We start from the raw sequence: 10196 nt of genomic DNA on the forward strand, positions 1-10196 counted from the left end.
AATTGATGAATTAAACGAGCAAATATGCCAAAATGTCATCGAAATTTTTGATATTCGAATTGATGTCTGCAAACGTGGTCGTGGTGGTTATTGGATAGTTATCATCTTTCACACATAATTGTTATAGGTGGTTTTTTCCAGAGTCATTTTATATCATTTTATGATTTCTATCTCATCCCATATCTCTCCAATATTCTTTCGTATATTCTTCTTGTATTAATTGCACATTAGCTCTCCTCTCACATATATGAATCTTCAAAAAGTTCTCCTTTCTTACTTCTATTAAATTGAACTGAGTTCGTAAGCTTTTCATTGCCTCTTCAACCGCATTTTCGTTTGATCCAATAACGATTAAGTCATCGAAACACATTCCCAGTGTCCCCTTACCGTGTGTTTTTTTTGTTTTAAACACGCAGGCTGCCTCTACGAATTTCTTCCACCCTAGAGAAATTAAAGTGTCGCTTATTTTCTTGTACCAGCAGTGTCCGAATTGTGGTAATCAGTAAATACTCCATCTTAAGCAACATACTTTTCCGGTATCGACTTCATAACCGGGTGCTTGCTCCATTAAGATTTCTTTCTCTAGAGTTCCGTATAAGTACGCCGGCTCAACATCACATTGTTTTGTTGTCGTCTTATTAACTTGTGCACTTTCTAACTTCAGTACTGGTGTATCAAAATTCTTATAATGTATCTCAGACCTCTGCCTGCGTCCCATTGCTGCCGTTCTAGCTTTGAACTTTGTATTTTTATCATCTTGTGCCTTATTGATTCTGAACACTCATTTAGGTTTGATGACTCTCGTATACTTTACTCGCAGTAAAAACTTCCATACCTCGTGCTTTTTTTATATTATCCTGGTCGTTTCGCGTAGCTTCTATCCATTCCTCGGAGTCGTATGACTGCACTGCTTCCTGGTAGCTCCTTGGGATCACAGCATTATGCCGTGCTAAATTGACTTGCTGATTTTTCTCTTTCATTCTCTCATATCGTCTAACTCCTTGCGATCTAAGTCTTTCTTCTCGGTGCTTCTTCTCTTGCATCATTTTCATCTGCCTTTCGCCAATTGCAATATATTCTCTGCTCCGTCCTCTCCCAACAGATTCATTGTATTTCTCCGATTCGTCCTACACTGGATCATCTGGCTCCATTTGTTCTGATCGAGGTTCTGGTCGCCCTTTATCATCCTCGTCCGTTATTCCAGTTCTTCTACATTCGTTGTATGTTCTTATTTATATTTTCCGATTCCTATTATCCGCGCTAAATTCGCGACCGTTACACCGAGTTCGCGACGACCTTCAGTGTTTAGAAATTCTTACTCCAGGATATTTTTTAACGGGTGGCCCAGTAAACGCGAAAATAACACCAGATTTAACCGACTAACCCATCTCGCAACCTATCGAGATGGCAAACCACCCAGAGATTCCATGAACTATTCTGGAAAATATGGTCCCGCGAATACCTGTAGAAGTTTCAAGCCAGGTATAAGTGGAACACCGTGCAACCCCAAATCAAAACGGGTAACATTGTACTCATGCGGAATCCAGTCCTCCCCCCGAATTGATGCAACATTTCCACATAGGAACGGAAATACACGCGTTGCGGAACTCCGAACGAGGAATTCCACTTATAAATGGGCTAGGATAGTGGAGCTAGATACCGTGAGATAGTCAATTACTGTGTCAATTTGCTTATTTTCAAGCATAATTAATTTTATATTTATCATATAAGACATAACTTTTTTTTATTTAAATTCAACTGATTATTTATTTATTAAAATTGAACATCTAAAAGACGGAAGTTCTTAAAATACCATAATAATTATTCCAACTTTTTGATACTGATCTCGCGATATTTACTGTAAAGCTTATGAAAAATCTTAAGAAAATACTGAACGAATGAAGATCAATATTCAGCCAAGAAAATTGTTATAGATAGAACGTATTTAGATTACGGAAAAACAAAATAGTGATTACTTATTTGAATTTTTATTTTAATTTCCTGTAGTTCATTTACTGTATACAGTAAGTGAATCTATTTTTCACTGGATGCGTTAGTCACTGTGTTGAATATCACGGGACAAGTTTACATAACCTTAAATCTCAAATCATCTCTGTCATATTTTTAAAGAGGAAATATGTAAATATGAAATTTTGTTAAAGCAGTCATCTTTAATGTAAACTTTAAAATGTCTTATTATTATATTAAATTGTTTTTATAGAATATAGAATTTATGGAAGCATGTTAAGTATTAAATTATTAGTACGTTAAGTATTAAATTAAATTATATCTAATTATGTATTGTGTGCACAGTTAAATTCAAAATATTGCCACTTTGTAACTAATCAAGATTATTATACCGTAGTGAAATCACAAGATGTGACCCGCATACATCACAAGGGCAAGAAGAGGCTCATTGTTAGGTTCACCTATATGTATCTATACAGGGTGTCCCAAAATTATGGTACTTCCAGGAAATGAGAGATTCCTGAGGTTATTTGAAGTAACTTTTCCTTTAGCGAAAATGCAACCTGTGGCTTTGTTTACAAGTTATTAACGAAAAACAGTGACCAATGAGAGGCGAGTTCAGCTGTCGCGAGACGGCCGAGCCAATGAACGGAACTGGGCTTCGTCCGTTCATTGGATCGGTCGCCTCGCGTTAGCCGAGCTGTCCTCTCATTGGACACTGTTTTTTGTTAATAATTCGTAAAGAAAGCCGCGGATTGCATTTCCACTAAGGAAAAAGTAACTTCAAATAACCTCAGGAACCCCTCATTTTCCAGAAGTACCATAATTCTGGGACACCCTGTATGACCGTTTCGACCAATAAAACACTCCAGTGGAAAATGTGTGCAAGATTCGGAGGTGCGCTCCATTTCTGACCAATAAGACCTGCATTCTTACCATACGTCATGGCATTCCTACCAGGGCTCACCTTGTGATCTGGCAGCGGTACTTTAGTTCAGATCAAAGTCAAACTAGAGATAACGATTTTCCATATTTTTAATTTTCAATTAGCCGAAAAGTTGAAATCATATCAATAGTTAACACAATTCTCAATTTATATGAAACATTCTTTCAACAAGGCAGAATAGAATTCACGTAAGCTTGATCTATTTCATTAAAAAAAAAAACTCATTAAGCTCATTAAGTACTTTAAAACCTCATAAATGTATGTATATGCCGAAGCTTGATGCAAATTTTTTACTATTTGTTTTAAAATAGATTTTTAAAAATTATTTGAAAAATGGTACGGAAAAAAACCAGGATTCTCCCTTAAAATATTAATTATTACTTCCCTAATTGTATCAGTAATTAAAGCTATTTTCAGACGAACTCATTTATTTTTGAAATTTGCAATTAATTTTTTGCTCGGTTTCTGTCAACATTTCGTTGATTCTCATAACATTTAGTTGAAGTACAGTAAGTAACTTAATATTGGTCATCTTATAATATTTATCAAATATTGAGCACCATATTATAAGAAATCTTTTCTTTCAAGTGATTTTCATGTAAATGCAGCCATTATATTACCATTTTACTCGTTCATGATTGGACGATATATATTTAAGTTGAATTTAATACATGGAATTCTATTTAATTTCACTTTAAAATCCATTAGCATCAGATCCTGAAAAACATATAATAATGTTTACACAAGAAATGTTATATTTTTAAATAATAAATTCTCCCTAATTGACACTCAAAAATGGGCAATTTGGGAAGAGGAAATTCAATTCTTCGAGCCTTGCGTTACTAGTTACTGATCAATAACTACAAAAACGAGTCTCGAGGCTCGAATAATTGTATTGCCTCTTCCCAAATTGTTCATCTTTGTGTACAATCTGAGCGTCAATTAGGGAGAATTTACTGCATTCAAGAAATTAAAAATCTGCTATCTTTTTGTGCGGCTGCGCGCATGCAGTTTGGTCAATTATCGTTTGTAAAATACGCTTCCATTAAACTGTCTTTCGAACTAGCAATTCATCAATATCGTGTAGACATCGTGAACGAACACAATAGGCATTCTACATCTCTCGAAGAACTATATCTTACTATCAAATTTTATTTTCCCGGAAACTTTAACGAAGTTTAAGCAACTTACATTGATAATTATCAAATAACAACATTTTAAACTAGTTTGAACTTAAAAATCGTGAGATTAATTAATGGAACATTGTAGTGTGAAAAAAACTCGTGCTTTTTAAATTATATTAGGAAAATTTTTGCAATGAAACTATTTTACCTTTTGCAGTCAAATTAGCAAAGTTTATTTGTACGTGTTTCAACGACGTTTCAAAATTTTTGAAACAAAAGAAGTTGATATTAATAACTTTCAAACACAGTCGTTTCTAAGAAAAGGTCGTCTCACGGTGTTCATGATTCCGGCACTTCGATTGCCTGAAATGAAGAAACGTGAAAGTTCCTTAATTAGTATGAATTTGATATAAAAGACACTAGAACAAAAAAAAGTCGATAATTAAAAAAGTGACGATACTTTGAAATTCAATTATCGATTTTTACTAAACTTCGGAGGCCTAAAAAATACAAAAGAATACAAACTTTTGATTGATTCTAGTAGGGGTTGTAGTTATGCATGAACTTAAAACATACTTAAAATTTTCAGTCAATTAGTCAAGTAGGTCAATTAGTCCAGAGAAAAATGTATTTAAGGATTAGTATATCAATAATGATAACCTAACTACAACCATAACTTTGTTAATTTTAGGAGTTCGTACGTAAGTTTTCAGATATGTATTTTTGGAACCATATCCTTTAAGAGTATGCAAAAAAATTGATTTTTTTCAAAATTTACCCAACAATATCCCATTAAATTTAAAAGCTAGAACAAAGTATTTATGGTATAAAAATAAACTGCAGGGCAATAAAAAAAGGCTCGAAAAACTGATGACACAAACATTAAGGAAACATGTTTCCTATGTCTGTTCATACAAAAGTGTTTATATTATTATAATATTACCGTGTTATTCATCTTGAATCATTACCGTGTTATTCATCATTGCGTATGTGATCTGAAGAGAGTGCTCCAAATATTTTTATATTTAGTTGTTGTTAACACGTCATATACCGAAAATCAAATCAAAAAATTCCCACAAAATCTAAGTAATTTAATGAATAAAACCGAAATTAGAAAGTTGTGAATATTGTTAAATAAACTACTCTCGTATTGAACATAAATGAAAATGTGTTTAATTATAATATATGGAAAAATATAAATTGTTAAAGAAAAACTCTGGCAGACAGACAATGACTGAAATATTATTTTTTAATTTTGCTGTTACTTGAAATGATAAAAAAAATAGAAGACTCGTTTTTTAACTTTTATCTGAACTTCATCATCTAAAAAACATTCGAGTAATTTGGTGCAGTTTTAAAAAAGGCATTGCGTTTTAAAAGATGTAAGAACACTTTTGTGGACCACTGTATGTGTTATACAGGGTACCCAAAAAGTCTCGAAACAGTCGATTATTTCAGAAAAAAGCAATTTGGAAAATACTGTTTCAGACAAAAGTATTAAAATATGAAAAGTTCTGTTTAATGGTGAAATCCATTTGATCTGGGAAGACTTAATTTGTCTTTCAAAAGAACTTAGCTGTCACTTTTAGTAACGCATAATAAAATAAATCAGATGGTCCATTTCAAAAAATCATGCTAAACTCGGCTTGACTTTTGACAGTCCAATAGTCCGGTGAAGCGAATATAAGATAATCGATCGTTTCGGAACGTTTGAGGATCCTGTATTAAATTTATTTATATAAAACTTCTGTTACATTATTCCAAAACTTTGTCGCATAGCATGAATGATGACACCGGATTGAATTTATTTAACCTAGCCGTACATGAGATGTCCCATATAAGTCTGTCCCACTGAGTACTTCGCCAACTTCATAGCTTTCAACCTGTACTAAGAGATCAACAGTAAATTCTCCGCAATCACACAAAACTGGACAATTTAGGAAGAGGAGATACAATTATTCGCGCCTTACAGCACGTTTTTATAGTTACCGATTATTAAAAACTATAAAAACGAGCCGCAAGGCTCGAATAATAGAGTACCTCCCCTTCCCAAATTGTCTATTTCTGTGTACTAGCTAAGGATCAATTAGGAAGAATTTACTGTACTTTGTGGGTCAACCAAAATTGACTTTTAATGAATCAGAGAAGTAACTCTCAAATAATAATAATAAGGAGCTAGAAATCTTATTACTACTTTAAATTGCAGATATTCATATTTATAGAGTAAATCCATAAAATCTGGAGTCTAATTGTCAGATTCCCATTTTAGTTCATGTGCTTTTGAAGGTATAGATACCTCACAATATAACTTACTATGACAGTGTTATTTATATAAATCACACCCTAGCTACGTGCATTTATCAAGTCTTGTTTTATTATTTCGTTTGATAAAGGATCTTTCTAAAGCAATTTAGATAGATTTTATATATTTCTTATGCTATGTCTATGCATTTAACTCAAATTTTGAAAAAAATTTGTCGTAAGCGGTTAAACACACCCAACTAGATAATTTCTAAACATAAAATGTGTTGAATATCCAGATTGAAGACTTAAATACAGATAATAAGTTCCAAAATATTCTCTCAGAGTCGCCTTTACCGACCTACTTATGTCTACTGTAAAATCTTTAACTTTCTGCAGACAGCTTGGATCGATTATGTCCAAAACGAAATTTCACTGTTGATTTTTATGGGAAGTATGTATATTTATTTTTCTCAATTAATTCATTAAATATTTGATTCAACGAACGATAATATATTAAAGCACAAAGTTCAATAAGTATACCAGTACAGTACATATACGTATTAGAAAGGAAGTTAGAAAATTATAAAACAGAAGTTAAACGACTCATGCTTAAGATACAAAACTTATATTAAATTGATAATTTGTGTAAAAAATATGTAATTTTAGAATTTTGGAAACTTTAGTTATCCTCCGTCCTAACATTTAACTAATCAAATAATTAGTAGATATTTTAATTAATCAGGTAATTAGTAATTACTTTAACTCTGTGATACGTTCCAGTTACGAAATCCGTTTGAAGAAAACACGTTTTTTGGATCTTAACGTATTCCACTTTAACGATTGTTACTACATTATCTAAACTATCCAATCCATATTTCAGTTATTATAGCCGGATCTTTCACTTTTAATTAAAAGTTTAAATCAGATATAGTTATTGACAATGTTATTATATTCCGAATTGATCTATTTGATAGAAATTCTATTAATCTTTTCTTACTTATTGTATGTGTTTAGTACTTGTTTCTACATTAGTCGATACTATCATTATTATAATTAATTACTATTTCAGTCTTATTATATTGAATTTATTGCAAATCCTAAATAGAATGAAACTTCAACAGATATCAGGACGAAAACTTTCTTTTGAAAGTTATTGGATCCCATAAAGTACATATGCATTTAACTCTAAATTGTTTAAAAGTATATTACGTTTTCTCGAATTAATTGCGATTTTTATCGTTCCAACCGTAGGCGTTTATTTTTGAATAAATTGAAATTTTAAATTGATTTTCATGATACGATCGCAAAACGCATAGTACATTGAATTGGTTCGTGCAAACGGTTATTGCTTTCATTCTTGTATCATGCTCATTGGACACAGTTCAAATGCAAATTTAAGAGTGCAATTTTATTGAACGATTAATAATCAAAGAACTTGAACAAATTCTAATAAAAGAAAAGCTTCTATTTAAGCAGTATTTGACGCTAACAGAGAAATAAACTTGATTTTTATTAACAGTATCTATTGTGCAAATGCGAATAGTTCTCTTTTAATCGTATAAAATGTTTCTTTTATCTTTTTTAAATTATTTATTTATTATCGCATCTGCTTAATAGCAATTAACGACCACTTTTCTGGGGGTCTGTAGGGTTACACGTAAAATGTATTTTAAGCTGAAACATGCATTTTGCTTTGAAGGTAGTGTTTCCATACCGCAATTATTTTTGCACCAACCCTTAATAAAATTTTCAACGCTTCGACGCGACGCTTCAAAAGCGTGTTTGCGGTTGCTATTACCACACGCCGCTTCGTTATCTAAAATCCAGCAGGCCGAACATTTGAAAAATTAGTTTTTCCGTAAACTGGCTGCAATTCAATGTTAAAGTGTCTAATTAAGGTACCTAATTCATCTAAAATGTGGCTGGCATTTCGTGTATAAATTCTAAAATTAGCCACCAAATCTAAAAGTAAATCGGTTTCAGAGATATCGTTGTTCAAGATATTTGGAAATATGATTTTAAAAACTCACAAAATATTTTTAAGATGTTGTATTATATAATATTTTACAAAAAAATTCAAAATCAAAAAATCTAAAATACGAAAAATGTAAACCCTGAAGTTCCCTTGACCGTTCTTTGCCATAACTGTAGCTGTAATTAGATTATATGATGTTCATTCTATATTTTCTTGAAAAATTTAAATGAAGCTACAATAAAATAAAAATTTCCATATGAAGCAGTTTTCCAGATTAAATTTATATTTTACAGTTATGCAGTCGGTGCAAAAAGTATTTTCGAACACGTTTAAGAACGGAATATTTTTTTGACTGTGCCAAGTGATATACATTCTCTTACATTTACAAAATTTGCATATGTTATAAATATATAAAGATCCGCAGTCTAGTAATCAACAATCAAGCAATGGACAAAAAATAACATAACGTTGTACTTTCACCTTTCGTATTGTTATTTAGCACTTCTTTCTCGCTAATAAATTCCTATACGAGAACGAAAATTTATATTCATTACATATAGAAATTTTTACTTTAATGTTTAAATATCGATAATTCAAGAGTAATACTTTATTTCGATACAAAAGAAGTACATGACATTCGAACTTTACACAAATAAATATATCTTATGCAATATTGTAATGCAAGGAGTTAATATCAAAATTCTCATAGCAATCAAAAGCTCTAATTTTTTGTTATAGATGCAATAAAATGACGCAAGTACTTTGTTATGTATGTGGTACAACTTATACGTATTTAGAGTTTAGAAGAAATTTTAAGAATTTCAATTATTTAACACGAGAACTACCGAAACCTAAACGCGAATTACGTATATTATATATTTTTTATTATATTATGTATATTATGTATATTGTATACTGTTTATTACAATGTCAAGATTTGATCTATTTAAACTTTGTATTATTTATATTATAATATGTGCATGGATAAAAAAGTTCATCTAAAAATTTCTCATAGAAACATTTGCATAATATCAGGAATTTTAAACGAAAGAATTAGAAACCAGTTATATTGATTAATTCGGTAATTCTACTGTTAATAAGATGACACATTAGAGGAAGATAAATTTTGGACACAGCAGGAATTGATTTCATTCTAAACATCAATACTTGTTAACTGAATTGATATAATAGTAATAATTGATATTACCGTAAAGAGTGAAATAACAATGAAAATTATATCGTTAGGAAGTAGTCTATTTTTGAAGTGTGCATCTTTTATCTTGGGTTTATTAAAAATAGATTCAACCTCCATAGTCCATCTGAGTGCTTAAAAGAAAAAATTACTGCATACTTATAATCATAGTTATAGGTAATTTTTTATTTAGTTTTAGTGATTTTAGGTTAATTTTGCCGATTTTGAGCTACTTTTGGCCAATTATGGACTAATTTTGCCGATTTTCGGCTATTTTTGACCATTTTTGGGCTAATTTTGTCGATTTTTCGTTAATTTTGCTGATTTTGGGCTAAGTTGACTGATTTTGAAGCTCATTTTGGTCATTTTTAAGGTAATTTTGTCAATATGCGTTTCAGATATAATAGTACCAAGTTGAACTTTTTATTTAATACAGTGCATTTAAAAACGAGTAAAAGTACTAATTAGGCTTACATGTGTAGCCTTCGTAAGTGGTCAATTATACTTTGCAAAACTCCTTTATCGACCTCTGTGTTCTTTGAAGTTCCAACTTTGACGCCGCACGTCACGACGTCATGCGACAAGATGGCCGTCCGTAGACAGATGTCACAGACAATATGCTGCAGAATATTACAAACAGTTCTGCAAGAAAGTAAGAGTAGGAATTTTGAAGAAAACGAGGGTAAATAGAGAACACACGCTTAGGTAGCACAATTGATCACTCCTGAACTGCTTAATAACGCTAAA

At 31.4% G+C, this 10196-nt stretch overlaps 1 protein-coding gene across 2 annotated transcripts in view; it reads left to right on the forward strand.

Moving 5' to 3' along the window:
* The window catches only part of LOC117220144 (potassium voltage-gated channel protein Shaw), a 419368-nt gene that overhangs the window by 360949 nt on the left and 48223 nt on the right, over window positions 1–10196 (forward strand). The window lies entirely within an intron of this gene.

This window comes from Megalopta genalis, unplaced genomic scaffold (assembly GCF_051020955.1).
Source record: "Megalopta genalis isolate 19385.01 unplaced genomic scaffold, iyMegGena1_principal scaffold0026, whole genome shotgun sequence".
Classification (NCBI taxonomy): Eukaryota; Metazoa; Arthropoda; class Insecta; order Hymenoptera; family Halictidae; genus Megalopta; species Megalopta genalis.